Source organism: Macaca nemestrina, chromosome 15, assembly GCF_043159975.1.
Source record: "Macaca nemestrina isolate mMacNem1 chromosome 15, mMacNem.hap1, whole genome shotgun sequence".
NCBI classification, from domain to species: Eukaryota; Metazoa; Chordata; class Mammalia; order Primates; family Cercopithecidae; genus Macaca; species Macaca nemestrina.
The window spans coordinates 11,475,114-11,493,249 of record NC_092139.1 but is presented as its reverse complement, the minus strand read 5'-3'; the positions used below and the strand labels follow the sequence as shown (position 1 = coordinate 11,493,249).

The 18,136-nt window shown below is 42.6% G+C and overlaps 1 protein-coding gene across 3 annotated transcripts in view; it reads left to right on the top strand.

The window, feature by feature from the left end:
* LOC105470656 (teashirt zinc finger homeobox 2) overlaps positions 1-18,136 on the top strand; it is a 503,687-nt gene that overhangs the window by 314,183 nt on the left and 171,368 nt on the right. The gene's annotated exons all lie outside the window — the stretch shown is intronic.

Genomic DNA, 18,136 nt, shown 5'->3' with positions numbered 1-18,136 from the left:
AGGGAAATTTACATTAAACTCCATTTTTTCAGTTTCTCTTGAAAAACTAGAAAAATTGTCAGTGGGGTTCCACCTTCCTACATGGAGTAAGTTGGAGCTAAGGGACGTTTTCCCCTTTCAACGGGACATGCTCTTTTCAGGTTACCACAATCCCTATGACCTCCTACTACCCTACCCCAAGCCCCCACCCTCATTTATATTTTCTGCTTGGCCCCTATGTGCACTTCAACTGGTGATCACAATTTCAAAGGTTTATAGCATTGATACTTCGCTGTTCATTTTGGTGAATTCATGATCATCCAAACCTCATCTTACATCTATCACTAATTTAAAAAGTACTCTAAATCAAAAGCTAAGCAATTTTTTTAATTGAGCAAACATTTATACAATGTCTACTATGTGAAAAGCAAAGTACAAGGGAAAAAAAAGGATTAGAGTTAAAAAACACAGGTTCTCATCTCCAGGAGTTCACTATTTATTGGGGAATAAAACTCATTCTAACAATGTCCCCCATGTTTTTAAACACTTTTAACATTGTCAAAGCACTCTGAGATCTGTTACTTCATTTGGTCTATCCAGAACTCTAGGTAAGAGGAAACCCAAGTATTAATGGTTTTATTATGGGTGTTACATGCAAAGATAGGTATAGAGAGGTAAATGTATTTGTCCAAAGTGACAAGGCAGCCAGTGTTAAGGCCAAGACTAGACCTGTAGTCAGTGTCTGTTGTTTGCCTTCCCCCTTCTCAAAAGTGTCCATGCCCTCTGGACAACATCCAAGACTGGTCAGCCTTCTGTTACCTGAAGGGTGATGGGGCCTTAAGAATAACCTGGAATTCTCATGTATTAATTGTTTTCGTTTTTGAGACGGAGACAGAGTCTCATTCTGTCGCACAGGCTGGAGTGCAGATAATAGATAACAATGAGATAATGGATAGTAGAACTCGAAGGTTCTATTTTGCCAACTCTAATCTCCAAAGTGCTACCTATGTCAAGGGTTGGCAAATCCAGCCTACCACCTGTTTTTGTAAATAAAGTTTTATTGGAACACAGCCACATTTGTTTACATATTGTCTATGGCTGCTTTTGTGCTATAATGTCAGATTTGAGGGGTTGCAATGGAGACTGTTATGACCTACAAAATCTGAAATATTTACTACCTGGTCCTTTACAGAAAAAATTTGCCAACCCGTGGCCTATGTGGTAGCTGCTTAGTGAGCATAGATGTGAGCTTAGGGGAGAAAGCCATATTCCCATGTCTCCTCAAGAACATGAAAACTGAAGGAAAGGTCACCAATCCAGGGTGGGGGTTCTGGTCAGTTCCAAATACTCTGGTCAAAAAGATCAAGAGCAGGCTGGGAGTGGTGGCTCAGGCCTATAATCCCAGCACCTTGGGAGGCCGAGGCGGGTGGATTGCTTGAGGTCAGGAGTTCGAGACCAGACTGGCCAACATGGTGAAACCCAGTCTCTACTAAAAATACAAAAAAATTAGCTGGGCGTGGTGGCGCGCACCTGTATTCCCAGCTACTCAGGAATCTAAGGCAGGAGAATCTATTGAACCTGGCGGCAGAGGCTGCAGTGAGCCGAGATCCGGCCACTGCACTCCAGCCTAGGTGATAGAGCAAGACTCTGTCTCAAAAAAAAAAAAAAAAAAAAAAGATCAAGATTAAAATTGGGGGTTCAGTCAGCATTGTCAGTTACACATCACAGAATCTACACCAGCTAACAGAAAAAAGAAGTTTCATCAAATGTTATTATACGGTTCATGGGACCACTCAGACGTCCAGATAATCAGATTTGAAGGCTACACAGCCAAGAATTTTGCCAGGACTGTGCTGGTGGGACCACCCCTGCACCGGCTGTGCTGGACATTTGACTTTCCTATTAGGAGTTCTGGAACAGCTACCTCTGCAGGGCAGATGGCTTTCACCCAAGTCATGATAAAATCTGCCTGGCACCTGCCTCCTCACAGCACACCCTTCTGAATCGAACCCCTACGTTGGTACATTTGGTACATCAAGGCAAACCTTAATTTCTGCCTTGAGGAATGTCCTTCCTTCCAACCAAGTTATTGGGATACTGACACCATGGTACAGATGATATTAGTAATTTCTGAAAGGAAAAAATATATATGTATCACAGAAAGATAGCCAGGATAGCACTAAAAAAAAAAAAAAAAAAAAGAACAGATAGGGAATTTCGTTAAGGGGATTCCAAAATTGCCCATGAGAAAAGAACATCTTTGGTTATCGAACATTTAGTGTCTGGCCTATGATGGGAAAGGTCTCACATATAATAATCTTAATAATAATGACTAATCATTGAGGCTTCGGTCCATTCATCTAAGAGGAGAGCATGATTCTGTCCACATGTTTTCTATACCAAAACTGCTGCATGGTGAGCTGGTAATTCTGACCCTTACAGGGGTGGAGGAGAGTTAATCTGAGACCATCTGTGCTTTAAACTTCCACACTGGAAATGAGGGGATTTTTGGCTGCTAGTCTGAAACATTTCTGAATCCAGTAGCAAAGCAATCCTAGTAGCCTCTCTAGCTTCCCAAGAACTTTCTGAAGTTCATTAGAATTTCACCCTCCTGGCCAGTAAATACACATAAATTACCCTTTTTTTTTTTTTTTTTTTGAGACAGGGTCTTGCTCTGTTGCCCAGGCTGAAGTGCAATGGTGCAATCATAGCTCACTGCAGCCTTGAACTCCCAGGTTCAAACCATCCTCTGGTCTCAGTCTCCCGAGTAGTTGGGACTACACATGTGCACCACCATGGCCAGATGTTTTTAAATATTTTTTGTAGAGATGGGGTCTCACTCTGTCGCCCAGGTTATAAACCACCTTCTGACTACAATTTGCTTTCCCACATTGCATGTGTACTAACAGCAACTGCATTACTCAGAATAGAAGCTGACTCTCTGTTGAGAGTTTGCTCACTGTCAGGTTCCACAGCAATGGCTCGTTTAATCCCCTCAATGGCCCTATTATCATTTTTCCATTCAGACAGTCAGAGAGTTGAAGTAACTTGACTAAGGTCACAGAGCCAGTGAGTAGCAAGGCCCAGATAAAAGTCACACGCATCTGACACAACACGCTTCTTATATGTCCCCTCAGGAATATGGAATAATCAGAGAAGACTCAATCTCATCATTAGTCCATTCACAGTCAATACTTTAATTAGGTGGGTAGGGAGTTTCGATGGCATAAGGGTCACCATTGAAAAGGAGAGCAAGAATCCGAAACCCACCACCATTAGCACAAAGCCCACGCGCCTAAGCACAGATTGTAAGAGTAGTTTTTAAAATCTCTGTGGCATTTCTATACTTTTTAGAATAAATTAATACATGAGCCAAGTGCAGTGGCTCACACCTGTCATCCCAGCACTTTGGGAGGCCGAGGTGGGAAGATCACTTAAGCCCAGGCGTTTGAGACCAGCCTGGCCAACATGGTGAAACGCTGTCTCTACTAAAAATACAAAAATTAGCCAGGCCTGGGGGAGCAGGCCTGTAATCCCAGCCACTGGGGAGGCTGAGGCACGAGAATTGCTTGAACACAGGCGGCAGAGATTGCAGTGAGCTGAGATCACGCCACTGCACTCCAGCCTGTGCGACAGAGTGAGACTCCATCTCCGTCCCAAAAACAAAAACAATTAATACATGAGAATTCCAGGTTATTCTTCAGACCCCATCACCCTTCAGGTAACAGAAGGCTGACCAGTCTTGGATGTTGTCCAGAGGGCATGAACACTTTTGAGAAGGGGGAAGGCAAACAACAGTGTGATACCAGACGGACTGGTTATGGATACTGCTCTGTCAGTTACGACGCATGTATCCAGTGCTGTGCTGGTAAACGTTTAACAACTGGCTCTCCAAAAAAAAAAGAAAACCAGGTCCTGGCCAGGCAGGGTGGCTCACACCTGAAATCCCAGCATTTTGGGAGGCCAAGGCTGGCAGATCGCGAGGTCAGGAGATGGAGACCATCCTGGCCAACATGGTGAAACCCCATCTCTACTAAAAATACAAAAAGTAGCTGGGCACAGTGGTGCATGTCTGTAATCCCACCTACCCGGGAGGCTGAGGCAGGAGAATTGCTTGAAACAAGGAGTCGGAAGTTGCAATGGGCCGAGACCATGCCACTGCACTCCAGCCTGGCGACAGAGGGAGACTCCGTCTCAAAAAAATAAATAAATAAAATAAAATAAAAGGTCCTGATTTGCAGCATTGACCAATTTCTGTGGTGTAAATACTCCCACAATGGGAAGAGATGCACAGAGGCAGCTGTCATGAGCTCTTGTGAGCGAGGAGGGGCTGGCTCCTGCACACCACAGTGTGCTGGCAGGTCGCTTAATCGCTCCAGCCTCCAGAGACTGAGCAAAAGGCAGGTACCTACCTGCAAGGTTGTTAGGCAGATTAATAACAAAACATGGTAAAGCAGTTAGTGCCGAGCCTAGCACTGTGGTAGACGTTTGCTAAATGGCTTGATTTACTAGTTGAGATTCCATTAGGTAAAGTCCTAATGTCTTATGCCTGAAATGTTTTAATCTTGAAAATAGTCATAAAATACTTTCCCCACCACTTGCTCAGAATAATTGGACTGATTGAGTGAGATCATCTACATCAACTGCTTTGGAAGGTCACAAGCTTATTTTTAAAAAGAGAGAGAGAGAGAGAGAGAGAGTATTTTATTAAAGTCAAGTCAAAACTCAAAGAATAAATTTTTGCTGGGCAAAAATTATACAACTGAGTCATAATTTTTTAGTTCTTCTGTCATCATTTTCTCCTGAGCTTTCCGGCTCTTCTCAGCTCCTGATACTTAAATAATTCCCATTTAAAAGCCATTTAATTGAAAAGAGCCTGGAAACTCACCAGCTCAGAGAAAAATTCCGTCCATCAGGAGGTTCTGAGAGTCTTTGGGTTAAAGTCTTTTTGATCTTTTACTCCTCAATCCTCTAATCCTTTTTGTGAGGAATCTTTCATAATCCTTGTTTTTAGTTCTTATTTCTCAAGTTTTCCTTTGAAAAGCAGGATTCCCAACACATCTCGAAGGTGAAGGCAGCATAAAGCCTGCTTCCGACAACACTACTGCGGTTACGTAGACACCAGTCATTTCTGCCGCTGGAGCCTTCAGTGGGGTGTTCTCTTGGATTTGCTCATTTCTTTGCTTGGTCCTCCCTGTGATCTTAGAGAATTGCAGTATTTGTGAATATCATCTTGGTGCTTTCCATTTAGTACATTTCTGCCTAGTCACTGGTTTTTAATTTGGTCCTCATACCCTCCATTTACAAACAGAAATGCTTAACTAATGCTTCAACAACCCAGGTTCATGGATTGACACTAATTGCTCACCATACTCATTGCCATTTGCACACAAAGCCAGACCTCCTGGTTGCAGGATAGCACAGTTGTAAAAAATTTGTGTTCTGTGCTCCAAAACCCTCCTGTTCAAATCTTGGCCTTGCTAGATGTGAATTCTGGGCAAATTACCTAAACTCTCTGTATGTCCGTTTTCCCTATAAAAATGTGGATAATAATAATACCTCTCTCAAGGGGTAGTAAAGAAAGTGAAATGAGTTTATGTATACGTGTGTGTGTGTGTGTGTGACTAAAATACTTCCTGCTAATCACTAAAAACAAAGAAATATTAGCCATTATCATCATAAAGCAGTATTTCCCTAATTTTATTCACGTGATATTTGTACTTTTTGCCATATCTTCAAACCCCTTGTGCTATTATTTACTTATCATAAATAGTTGTATTAAAGAGGAAACTTTAATCACTAGACTAAATGGAAACCAGTATAACTTAATCAAAAAAAGAAGCAAATGACAAAAAATACATAAAGTGACCACAAAACAGTGTTTTAATATCTGGCCAGATCCTGATGCCTGCCTAAGTCTTAGAGCTGAGGGGTCTGGTTTCTTTTTGTTGGGACAAGAGGTTAAAAAGTGTTTGTGAAATGTTAAAACTTTGAACTTGAATTTGAACCTGATACTTTGAGATTTTCTTTTTGGGAGCATAGAAGAAAATTTAAAAGAGCCACCTTTCACTTCACAATTCTGTGTTGTTTTTTGCTTGTATTGCTGCCTCTATGGACCTCCTAAAAGTTTCTCACATATATCCGATGTTCTGCACCCCACGCTTTAGCTAAGATGAAGTTGAAGGATTCATTACTATCCAGGTCTGTAATGACTGCAAAAAAAAAAAAAAAAAAAAAAAAAACTCCAGGCAGTTTGATGCATATTATTCTTGAAGACTGTTTCTCCTCTCAGCCTTAGTTCTGTTATCTATGCGTCCCATCTCCAAAATTTTTTTTTAATGGTGTGCTTCCTTCATAAATTTTTCACAGCTAGGTCTGGGTTTTTGCCTCCTCTGAAGTCCAGAAATTGATGTCTCATTGAGGAATTTGCAATTTGCTCTGGGCTTCACAATGCTGAGCTGCCCACTTCCTGACTCAAGGAAAAGAGCAGATGTCAGTGTTTATTAGCGGAAGAGTGTGAACATGCAGTTTAGTTGCTGTAAGGTTTTATTCTGAAAAGATTGCAATATATCCTATTGCATAATCACCCAACATTCTATATGCCGGCAATTTCCAATATGTAAGAGTTAACCTCCTTAAAATTAGGCTCAGCGTTATCTCCCTCATGCATCAGAACAGCAAGATGGGTGAAAAGTGGTGTTGCAAACAGCTGGTCAGCTGGGCTAGCATTTCCAGGGTTGTTTCATCTCCAGCCCTTTCCCTCCCACACACTTTATCTTTTTCTTAAAACGCAGGCTCTGGACTATCTTTGTCCTTTATCATAACTTGAGTTTGTTCTGTTCTTCCTTGGTCTGAGGTCAAAGCCATCTTCCTAGAAATTCCTTTATATTTTTGGTCCAAGGCTAAGGTTAGGATGATACGAACCCAGAAATACATCTCTTATCTTTTCCCTGTTCAAGGCAATTGACAGTTTTGCATAGTCACTCACATTTTTCATGCAAGCTTTGGAAATTTTCCCCAAGCAAAGAGACTGAGATGAAACCAAGTTTTAGTATTTCTGCAGGTCTAGGGATGCCACCACAAAATGGACTTTGGAGTCTACTTATGCTGCAGATGGGATGAATGAAGTAGAAAGGGAAATGATCTGCCTGAAGTGAATCTGGAATCTTTGATTTCCAATCCATTTACCCCAGACAACTTCAAGGTAGAGAAAGTCACATGATATTTACATCCCTTCACAATACCCTGTCCCATGACCCCTGGTGATCTGGCCATGCTGGCAAATTATATCACCTTATTCCAAGTTATTTTAGTCTTATAATCTCCTCTAACTGCAAAAGATTTTAGTATACCTTAAGAAATAGCAGTGGGAACCAGGTCAGGAAATAAGCTGAGTATCAATGATAAAGGCTCAAATGCAGGGGAAATTGATCCAATGAGAGAAATCACAGAATCTTTTTTTTTTTTTTGAGACCAGTTCTGGCTTTGTCACCCAGGCTTGAGTGCAGTGATGCAATCAGGCTCATTGCAGCCTTGATCTCCCAGGCTCAGGCAATCCTCCTCCCTCAGCCTCCAGAGTAGCTGGGACCACAAGTGTGCACCCCCACTCCCAACTAATGTTTTAATTAGCTTGCCATCTTACCCAGGCTAGTCTTGAACACCTGGGCCCAAGCTATCCTCCTTCCTTGGTTTCTCAAAATGCTACAATTATAGGCATGAGCCACTGCCCCTGGCCATAGAGACTTGATATGATTTCTAACCTATCAACCAGTGTATTATCTTGGACAAACTGGGGGTAGGAGAGCAATTAGTAGCAGGAACTCTGCAGTCTCACTAACTTGGTTTGAATCTGGGTTCCATCATTGATTAACTCTATGACCTTAAGCAAGGCTTAACTTCTCCAAGCCCCACTTTATTTGTGTATACAATGGAGAAAGTAATAGTAATACTTCTAAGGCTGTTTGAGGATTAAACATTATAATTAGGCCCATGCCTAACACACTGAAACACTAGATAAATATTGTGCGTAATTATCACGTGACCTATTTGAATATTCCTCAACCCTGGAAGGTTTACTGCAGAATTTAATGGCCTCTTAGAGACATCAAAGGATTGGCTATGAAATTGTACAAAATGTTGAAACTTATTCTCTCCTTTCCAGGTGGGTGAGCAGGAGAGATAATGTATCCATAAAGGAGCTTATTGGATAGGTGGTTTCTCCAACTTCTTTCACCACCTACCTGTTATGGGTGATCCTCTTCATGAGACATGTCTTTCTTGACCCAAAATCTGGAACCCCACCCTATTTGTTCCAATTAGAAAAACACTCATGAATTAATTTAGATAAATATTCATTGAGAACCCACTGTACTCCAGGCCCTCTGCTGTCCACAGAGAAATCAGTTTTGACACGATAAGTTCCCCTGGCACATACATCTGGAGGAAAGGGGCAGAGAACAAACATGTAAACAAAAGTGAACAGACAAAATAATTTCTAAAGCAGTGTGCAAAGGATACCAGCCATGGCACTGGGTCTGAGAACAGTGAGAGAAGTAGGTTGGAGTGTAACTTGGGTGGGTGGACTATGTGGATGGGGTCATCAAGGACCCCACTCTGAAGAGGTGAACTGTTTTGCTGACACATGAATAATGAGAAAGAACTGGCTTCAGAGATCGGGGGAAACAGTGTTTCGGGGAAAGGCAAAAGCAAGTTTCATGTACGAAAAGGAGCTTGGCTTGTTTGGGAAACAGCAAAGGGGATAGTACTTAGGCAGGGAGCAGGAGGTTGGCTTGCTGTGCAGAGGCCAGGGTGCAGGGGATCTTATCAGCTGTCTCAGAGAGGACCTTGAGAAGTCCTTGGAGGGGGGTAAGCCCAGGAGTGGCAGCATCGATTTACCCTTTGAGAGAACATACTGGGATGCTACTGAGTGAGTAAAACAATAGCATAGAACAGTGTGAAATCTAGTGTCTCTCCTTAACCAAATAAATTGTATATTGCAGTCCTTAAAAGAGATTGGTCACAAATAATTTTCAACACACCTGATAACTGCACAAAACTTCCTTTTGTCTCATTTTTGAGAAGTGCTCTGGTAAAATATGAAGTGCCTCTGTCAAGGTGTGAGCCTCTGTCCCTAAAGGGCTTGTGGGAGTTATTTTGGAGCTTAGAGATGAGACTTCGCTTTCCAACACCTGTGAATTGCACAATCCCAAGAGTCAGTAGTGACATAGTCCCAGGGTAAGTGGAGAAGATTAGAGCCTGGGAATTGTCTTATTCCTGGGCAAATCCCCAACTTAAGAGATGATGGATAGCTAACTAGACCCCATCTGTTCTATAAAAGAGAGGAAGCCGCACCCTGTTTTATGACAGCACTAGAATGTTTGAACACAATTTGGAATAGTCCCACTAACAAGGTCAAGTAAGAATCGAGGCAACTAATTGGATAATTCATCAGTTAGTTGAAATCCTCTGCCCCAAAGATTTTATGTAAAATAACTTGAACTGCTCTTTTCTCCCTTAAATTATAATGACTCCTCAGCTCACTACTGCATTTTTGTGGATTTGATTGCCTTTACAAAAAGTATTTTATTATAATATGGGTATCGAGTTTTTCCCTTATTTTGCCCATTTATAAATGTGTACTTTTAAAACTGTTCTCTCCCAAGTATAACTGTTCTCTTTACTTATTTTGTCATTTTGTTGTTAACGTCATCTTTTTTGTTTGTTTGTAATTCTAAGTCTGATTATTCTTCGCCCCATGCCTTTCCCATTTTGCTTTCTTATTCTCCCAATTGCTAAATAATTAGTCAATATGGCTTCACCATATGTACAGAGTTGCACAGACAAGCAGCCGTTGGCCTTTGACACGACTCAGCCAGTAAGCTCTCAATGTGGAAGTTTGAATTTTGACCACGTCCCTACTTGCTGGTGAACATCTAAGAATGCAATTAGATGACTACAGTTTGGATGTTCTTCCTTGGACAATTCATTTTGCAACTTAATTCCTAGGTTCTCGGGGACACCAACTTCTAAACATTATACAGAGCCCATCAGAGGATGACATATTGCCTGATGTGATAGCCTATTTTTTATCTTTAAAACTTAATCTTAAAAGGTAAAATAAAATAAAAAAGTAAAACTTCAGCACGTTTTTCCTCTCCAGGGTTTATCTTCTTTTTTTTTTTTTTTGAGACGGAGTCTGGCTCTGTCGCCCAGGCTGGAGTGCAATGGCCGGATCTCAGCTCACTGCAAGCTCCGCCCCCCGGGTTCACGCCATTCTCCTGCCTCAGCCTCCCGAGTAGCTGGGACTACAGGCGCCCGCCACCTCGCCCGGCTAGTTTTTTGTATTTTTTTAGTAGAGACGGGGTTTCACCGTGTTAGCCAGGATGGTCTCGATCTCCCGACCTCGTGATCCGCCCGTCTCGGCCTCCCAAAGTGCTGGGATTACAGGCTTGAGCCACCGCGCCCGGCCGGTTTATCTTCTTTACATCCCTCGTGCTGTTCAGCTAATTCCCTGCCAGGGAAGTATTGCTGTAACTAAGCCATCACACAGTGGCATGCCAAAGACACTTGTGAACAAAGTGTTTATTTCTCTTAACAACAGAGCCAGCAATCTTCAGATTTTCTTAAGTGCAGCCCCCAGCAAACCCTCACTACCTGTTTTAGTAACTTCCCACAGACGTTCACATTTTGGTAGGTTCTGTGGCATTGTTTCGTAATGATCTTTAGGAGAGAGGGAAAAAAAATGCAGCAAATGTCAAACCTCAGGATGTATTCAAGAGGCCTTCAAGTCACTGCAGATTCAGGATCTGCAAAATCACTAAAGCACTTACATCTCAATGTATGCCTTTTAAGGTCAGAAGTATCATAGAATCACTCAGGACATCTTGTTCTGTTCAAGTTCCTTTTCTTTTTCCCACCCTAATGGCAGTTGCTCAAACTTCTTGAGAAAGGCAATTTTTGATGTTCCCCTGGAAGAGATTTTCTTGACAAAGGATTTGAAGCATTAGTATTTTCTTTCTCCTTCTTCTCTCTTCTGTTTTAATCTGAAACGTAGTATTTATTATCTCCAATAGATAAAATACAACAGTTATTCCCCCTCCCACCTCCACGTCATCCTTTTCTTTTAAAATGAGTAGTGTCTGCCTATGTCAGGATGATTTTGGTGAGTGAATGGATATAATTTGCCTCAGATCAGCCCAACACATCAGTCAATGTCACTAAGTGGTCAAACACTCCAATTTCAAATATGCTTCTGAGAGTCTAACTGCTGAAACCAGGGAGCTTTGACTGAATTTCTTTGGGACTTTGGGGAGGAAGCAGGGAGGAGAAAAGGGGTCGCAATTGGCAATGTGTTTACTTTTTGCCCAGTGGAAGATGTTGCATATTTGTCTATGTGGATCAAATAGCTTCAGGGGTAGGAGGAGTTATAGACAGAGTGATTTCTTTTCTTTTCTTTTCTTTTTTTTTTTTTTTTTTTTTTTTTTTGAGGCAGAATCTTGCTCTGTCACCCAGGCTGGAGGCTGGAGTGCAGTGGCAAGATCTCAGCTCACTGCAACCTTCACCTCCCCGGTTCAAGCAATCCTCCCACCTCAGCCTCCCAAGTAGCAGGCGTGAGCCACTAGGCCCAGCTAATTTTCATATTTTTAGTAAAGACGAGGTTTCACCATGTTGGCCAGGCTGGTCTTGAACTCCTGACCTCAAGTGATCCTCCCACCTCAGCCTCCCAAAGTGCTGGGATAAAAGGCCTGAGCCACTGCGCCTAGCCCCCAGAGTGATTTCTAAAAGGGAAAAAGAAATACACGTTAGTAACAAAGTGATGTAGCAGAAAGCATATGCCACTTTGAAATCAAGGAGACTGAAGTTCAGATTCTGTCTTTCTCAATGACTGTGTGACCTTGGGCAGACCATTTAACCTCTCTGGGTTTTATTTTCCTCAACTGCAAAATGAAGATTTAAAAATATGTTTATCTACCTTGCTCCTTTGCCAGAGAAATTAAACGGTTGCTAATGGTATCAGGATGTGGTAAATTCTCTGAATGTTGGTGTCTGCCCATTCCCTAAGCCGAACTAAGTCTTTAACATTTATACATTAGAATACCTCAACCAAATGCCGTAGGAGCAAGATGGTAAAAGGAAAAGCATAGAGAACGATAGATATGCATTTGCAAAAAGCAATACTTCTGTTCAGCAGATACCCTCTTCTCCTTTTATTGTTACTTGGTTGCTTGGCAACTTTAACCCAGTCATCCCTAAAAGCACAGTGCCACCGGCAACCCCCAACTTTCAGGTTTTTAAAAAAGGAACCTTCTATTAGGAGAAAATTCACCTTCGTGGCAGCACCATTTGACGGGAGAAAAGTATATGTTTGAAAAGGCACCCCAGCCAACATGAATACATCTCGCATTTAGCACTCGGAGATGAGAATATCATAATATTTAAATCAGTTTTGAGAACTTTCCTTGAAAAGGAAAAGTGGGGGGAAAATCCACTAGTTGAATACCCAGGGAGGCCGCGGGGAGTGGTTTCCATAGCGATTTCGTGCTGGCAAGTGGTATTGGGGAGCAGATTGGTGTCGCTTAATCCTTTTTATTTGTAATTTATGTATGTTGGCTCATTCTCTGTGCCAGTCCAGATTTTCCTGTTTACCTGCCATTCCGTAAGATATGAGTGAGGAGTGATGATGCCAGGTTTCAGGCATTTCTTCAATTTGTCAACATTATCGGGGCTCAGAAGGACAGCCGAGAGTACATGGGGATGTCCCAGCACTTGGTTTTGCCGGATGTTAGCAAAGGGTTGAAGAAAATTGTGTGGGAATTGCTGGGAATGAGGGAGAATGCCAAGAAATTCTCTACGATAATCCAGAAACGGATTGAGACCTATTTTGGCCTTATAAATCTGGGTTTCATAGAACCTTGTTAGTAAATAATTTTTATTCTCTAGTGAATGCAAAACAAAAGGTGATGGAACACTTTTGGTTTTATCTCATCATCCTGTGGCAAACATGATCCTTGAAAATAAATACTCTGTTGCCTAACCTGCTAAGTAATTGTCTTTCTAACTGTGTGTGGGTGCTGGGTTCCCAGGAGAATGGGTATTAACAGTGTTTCTCCAACTCTCTTCACACTTCCTCAGGATTAGGCCACAGAAAAATGTCAGTTTCACTGACAATTAAATGGAGTCAGTTCCTTATTCTCAAGAAAGGAGGAAGGAGACGAACACTTTCTAGACACCTTCCTTTAGTCTCAGTGAGCCTTGGACTAAGTAAGGCAAGCCTTCCAAATGGGCTGCAGTAGATGTCAACTAATAAATACTCATTTCCATAAAATTTAAATGAACCCCGTAAAATCTACCTCTTGCTGTGCCAGAGCCCTATCTCATTACTCAAAATAGCAGCAGTGTAATCACTGGAAACCACACCCTCCACAGCCGAGGTGGCTGGTAGGAAAGAAAGTCATAGCTAATTTCCACGCGCTTGTCCACGAAGGTGGTGAAAATAAGCAGCAAGCCCTCTTCAAGTTCTTTCTGCTGTAGGCCATATCTCCTTCCAACCACAGGTACCTTATAAAATAATAATTTTCAGATGTAGCACTGCATTTTGATTAACCAAGAAGCAGAGCAAGGATTTCTTTTTCTCTCAGTACACACAGGCAGCAGTCCAAATATCTAAATACTTAAAAACTGCATGTGCTGCTTAAGAAAATTTCAAAACTTTAGACAACCCCCAAGAGAGGGACTGATTGGCTGCTCCAAATGAGTTCTGTGCCCTCTTTGCATTTTAAGTGACCTTTAGGCCATGATGACGTCTACCTTGTTGAGACTTAATTGCTTAATCAGAGAAGCTGTTTTTCAGTTAGACAAATATTTCCTTTAAGACCCATCTTTTAATTTTAAAAAGGCTTCATTTAAATTTAGACACATTGAGATATTCCATATTTTCATCATCAACAGCACAACTGGAAGGTGGTTTACAGAAACACTGAGATAAGCAGTATTCTTCTACGAACGGTATCACAGACAGCGATTATATGAAGTCTTCAAGTGATTAAAAGGTTTGCAGCCTGTGCAAATGTGCTCAAACTCCCACCCATCTTGAAAGTTCCCAGAAATGGTATTTTTCTTAATAGGGAAAGCAATCTGGGGTTGTGGATAAGAACTTAGAAGCTAGAATTCGACTGCCTAGATTTCATTATTGTGTAACTATGGACAAGAGAAGCAACCTCTCTGTTCTTCAGTTTCCCCATCTGTGAAACGGAGAAAAATAATAGGTCTGTCTTATAGGTTCTTGAGTAGATTAAAAATGTTAAACTTTTAAGCACTTTGAACAGGGCTCGCCATGGTGTAAGTACCCAATACACGTTTACTGTCATCATTTTTTGCTTCTTCAGAATTCCTTTTTCCCTCTCTTACCTTTGCAGCAATTCTTTTATCACTTCCCTAGAGTTAACCAGAGGTGGACCCAGTCCTTTCACCTTAATCGTTGACCATCCCGAACCTCCACACATAATTCAAACAACAGATTCTTGTGGTAAGCTTTTATTGGAAGGTAGAGGTGAGTAGAGCAAACAACCTAACATTTAGTTTTAGAGCTCCCAGTATTTATGGCATATGGCATTGCACCATGACATACCCTGCTGGTAGCATATCGTACTATGGGGGTAATTGAAAAGTCCCTCTGTGCTCCCAGTCTAGGCTGCCATGATGCTTGTTTCCTTCCTCACCATTCTACCATCCCAAGGAAAATCAAAACAAACAAACAACAACAACAACAAAAAACCACACCTCCTCCTTAATTAGCAGACTTATAAAATTGCCTGCCCCGAACCTAAACTCAGCCCACAACTTATTTCACATAGCAAAGAACTATTAATGAAGATTTTTTTGTTTGTTTGCTTGTTTGTTTGTTTGAGACACAGTCTAGCTCTGTTGCCAGGCTGGAGTGCAGCGGCACGATCTCGGCTCACTGCAAGCTCCATCTCCTGGGTTCATGCCATTCTCCTGCCTCAGCCTCCTGAGTAGATGGGACTACAGGCACCTGCCACCATGCCCGGCTAATTTTTTGTATTTTTTGTAGAGATGGGGTTTCACCATGTTAGCCAGGATGGTCTCGATCTCCTAACCTCAGGTGATTCTCCCGCCTCAGCCTCCGATAGTGCTGGGATTACAGGCATGAGCCACCACACCTGGCCCATATTTCTGATACAAAAATAGGTGGGGGCTGGGCACGGTGGCTCACGCCTATAATCCCAGCACTTTGGGAGGCCAAGGTGGGTGGATCACAAGGTCAGAATTTCGAGACCATCCTGGCCAGCATGGTGAAACCCCGTCTCTACTAAAAATACAAAAATTAGCCAGGCGTGGTGGTCGGCGCCTGTAGTCCCAGCTACCTGGGAGGCTGAGGCAGGAGAATTGCTTGAACCCAGGAGGCAGAGGCTGCAGTAAACTGAGGTCGTGCCACTATAGAGATGGGGTTTCACCAACCTGGGCAGCAGAGCGAGACTCTGTAAAAAAAAAAAAAAAAAAAAAAAAAAGTGTTTGGCTGCAAGTAAGAGAAAGCCCAGCCCTCACTGGTCTCAGACCACAGAAACTGGCTTTTCTCACTGAATAAGAGGCATCTGCTCTGGTGGTTCTGCTCACCCATCTTGGGGTCTCCATGGCTCTTTTGGCCTCGTCCCTCATGCTTGCACCATGGTCGTCGCATCGTCCTTTCTCTGTGAGCATCGCAACTGTGTGCAAGATGAGAGGACTGGGTAGAGCCACCATCTAGCTCATCTGCTCTTCTTACCAAAAAAGCAAACATTTTCTTGGACCACCCCTCCCTCTTGGCAGGATTCCATTAGCATCTTATTCACCACAATTGTGTACTCAGCCACACCTAGATGAAAGTGAGGCTGTGAAAAACGTGTATTTTGCTTCTCCATCCCCTGCAGTAGAGGAAGCAGAGCAGAGAGGGGCGGGAGTGCTGGAGGTAGTGTTTGCTCTAGAATTAGCCACCCAGTAGCTATAGCCACCCAAGAGGAAGGAAAGTCTGAGATGTACGGATTTGAAGTGGTTGGGATTTTGCTGCTGGGCCTCACTGCTTATCAGCTACACAAGGCTAAGAACCTGCATGAAACCTCACAGAGAAAAAAAAAAAATTGCTAAATATTTAGATGATTTGCTGACATGGGGAACTTGCCATTGGCAGCAAAGATTTATTAAGCAGGCTACAAAACAAGATGTCATTAAAGAGTTTGAAGGCATGCCCTCATAATTAAGAAAGGAGAAGTTTTCTAATTTGGGTAATAAATCTGTGGCTCCGATGAGCATTTATTTTATTAATATTTATTGTGTGCCTACTATGTGCCAGGTACCTCATGAACTAATCCCATTAAACAATAAAAAAGTTTCCCTAACACCAAATCTACTGGTAATAATAGCTGCCATTACTTGGACACCGACATGCTACCAAGTGATGTGCTAAGCGTTTTACAAAACGTTTTATCCTCACAAGAATTCTAAGAAGTAGGTATAATTGCTGTCAATTTATACATAGAGTGAGGAACCACTCCAAGTTTGTCCGGACTGAGGCGTTTTCCAGGACACAGGACTTTGAGTGTTAAGCCAGAGAGGTCTCAGGCAAAGTACTGGGAGATGAAGAAAGTGAGGCTGAGTGCGGGTAAATGACCAATCCAGGGTCACAGAATCAGGAGGCAGCGCTCCTGGAATCCAACGCAATGCCACCTGTTAACTGCTTCTCCCAGGCTGCAACCTGATTCCCAAACCTCCCTTTGAACCCAGGACACTTACCACTTCCCTTCCCTGCCACGTCTGTCCCACCGACTGCTCTTCCAAGCACAAAAGAGCTGACCCAAACTCAAAAGAGCTGACCCTCTCCCTGAGCTGTAGAGCTATCAGGAGAAACCCTCGTCCCCAGTGGATGGGCTTGGGTGACCTTTCAGGGGCACCACCACTGCATCGTAGCAGCTGTTTTGACCCTTCAACACAGAGGCCTGCATGCTCCCGCCAGCCCCTTCTCCAGGCCATTAGAACTTAATTGCCTGCAGACTGTTTCTCAGCCCTGGTCGCACATTAGTGTCACCTGGGGAGCTTTTGCAACACACTGAAGCCAGCACCATCCATAGCAGAATCTGTAAGAGTGGGCCTGGATGTAGGGCTATTTTTTTTTTAGCTTTTTTAAAAATTGAGGTTATCTTTTCTGCAGCCGAGTTAATAAATATTACTGTAAAGTTCAGTGGATTTTACATAAGTTCACACCCACATAACCACCTGCCAGATCAAAATACGAACTATTTCCAGCCCTTGGGAAATTCCGTTATGGGCATGGATATGGTTTTAAACCCCCAGAGGTGATTCTAATGTGATCTGGGCTCTAAACCAGTAGAAAGACCCTGGATAGGTCATTTACCCCCACTCAGACTCAATCAGATTGGAATGCTGCTGGTTTAGAGCCCAGATCCTCTGTAGCCAGAGAGGATCCATTTTTCCAAAGATGGCGGTGGCCACAGGTTTCTCTCTCACTGGACAGAGAAGGGAGAAAAATAATCCTCATTAGTGCATCCGCTGTGTTTATTTGCACATATTCTTCTCCCACGACGCAGTGAACATCTTGAAGGCAGAAACTGCATCTTTCCGAGAGCCTAGCAAAGGACCTTGGCATAGTAAATATTTATCAAATGGAGAAAAGGAAAGAAGAAATAGACATATGTATTAGGGAGTCATGTTTGGTCTCCGTTTAGGTTCCTCAAGTTTCTCTGGGAAGACAGACAGAAAGCAGCATTCAGCTTGCTTTCTTTGACTCCAAAGGGCGAGTTCAGGAAAATGTTGATTCTGGGTCTTGTTCTTTTGCAGAGTTCACACTCAGTCTGTGCATAGGTGACACCAGTGACTTGTAGTGTAATCCTGCCGTGTTGAAAGCTGATGTCAACTGCTAAATGGGGGAAAGCAGGGCGTCTCGACGGTGATGTGTATGTATGTACACGTGCAGCCAGAAAATAAGCAGAGGACTTAGGAAATTGATGTTGTACCAGCAAAAGGCCACCGACACTTAGGAATGATCCATGTCGAATGCACGTTGAGCTGCCCTGGGTCACCGGGAGAGGCTTTTTTTTTTTTTTAATGTATAAAACTTACAAGTTTGAAAAATATGTATTTAGCCTGG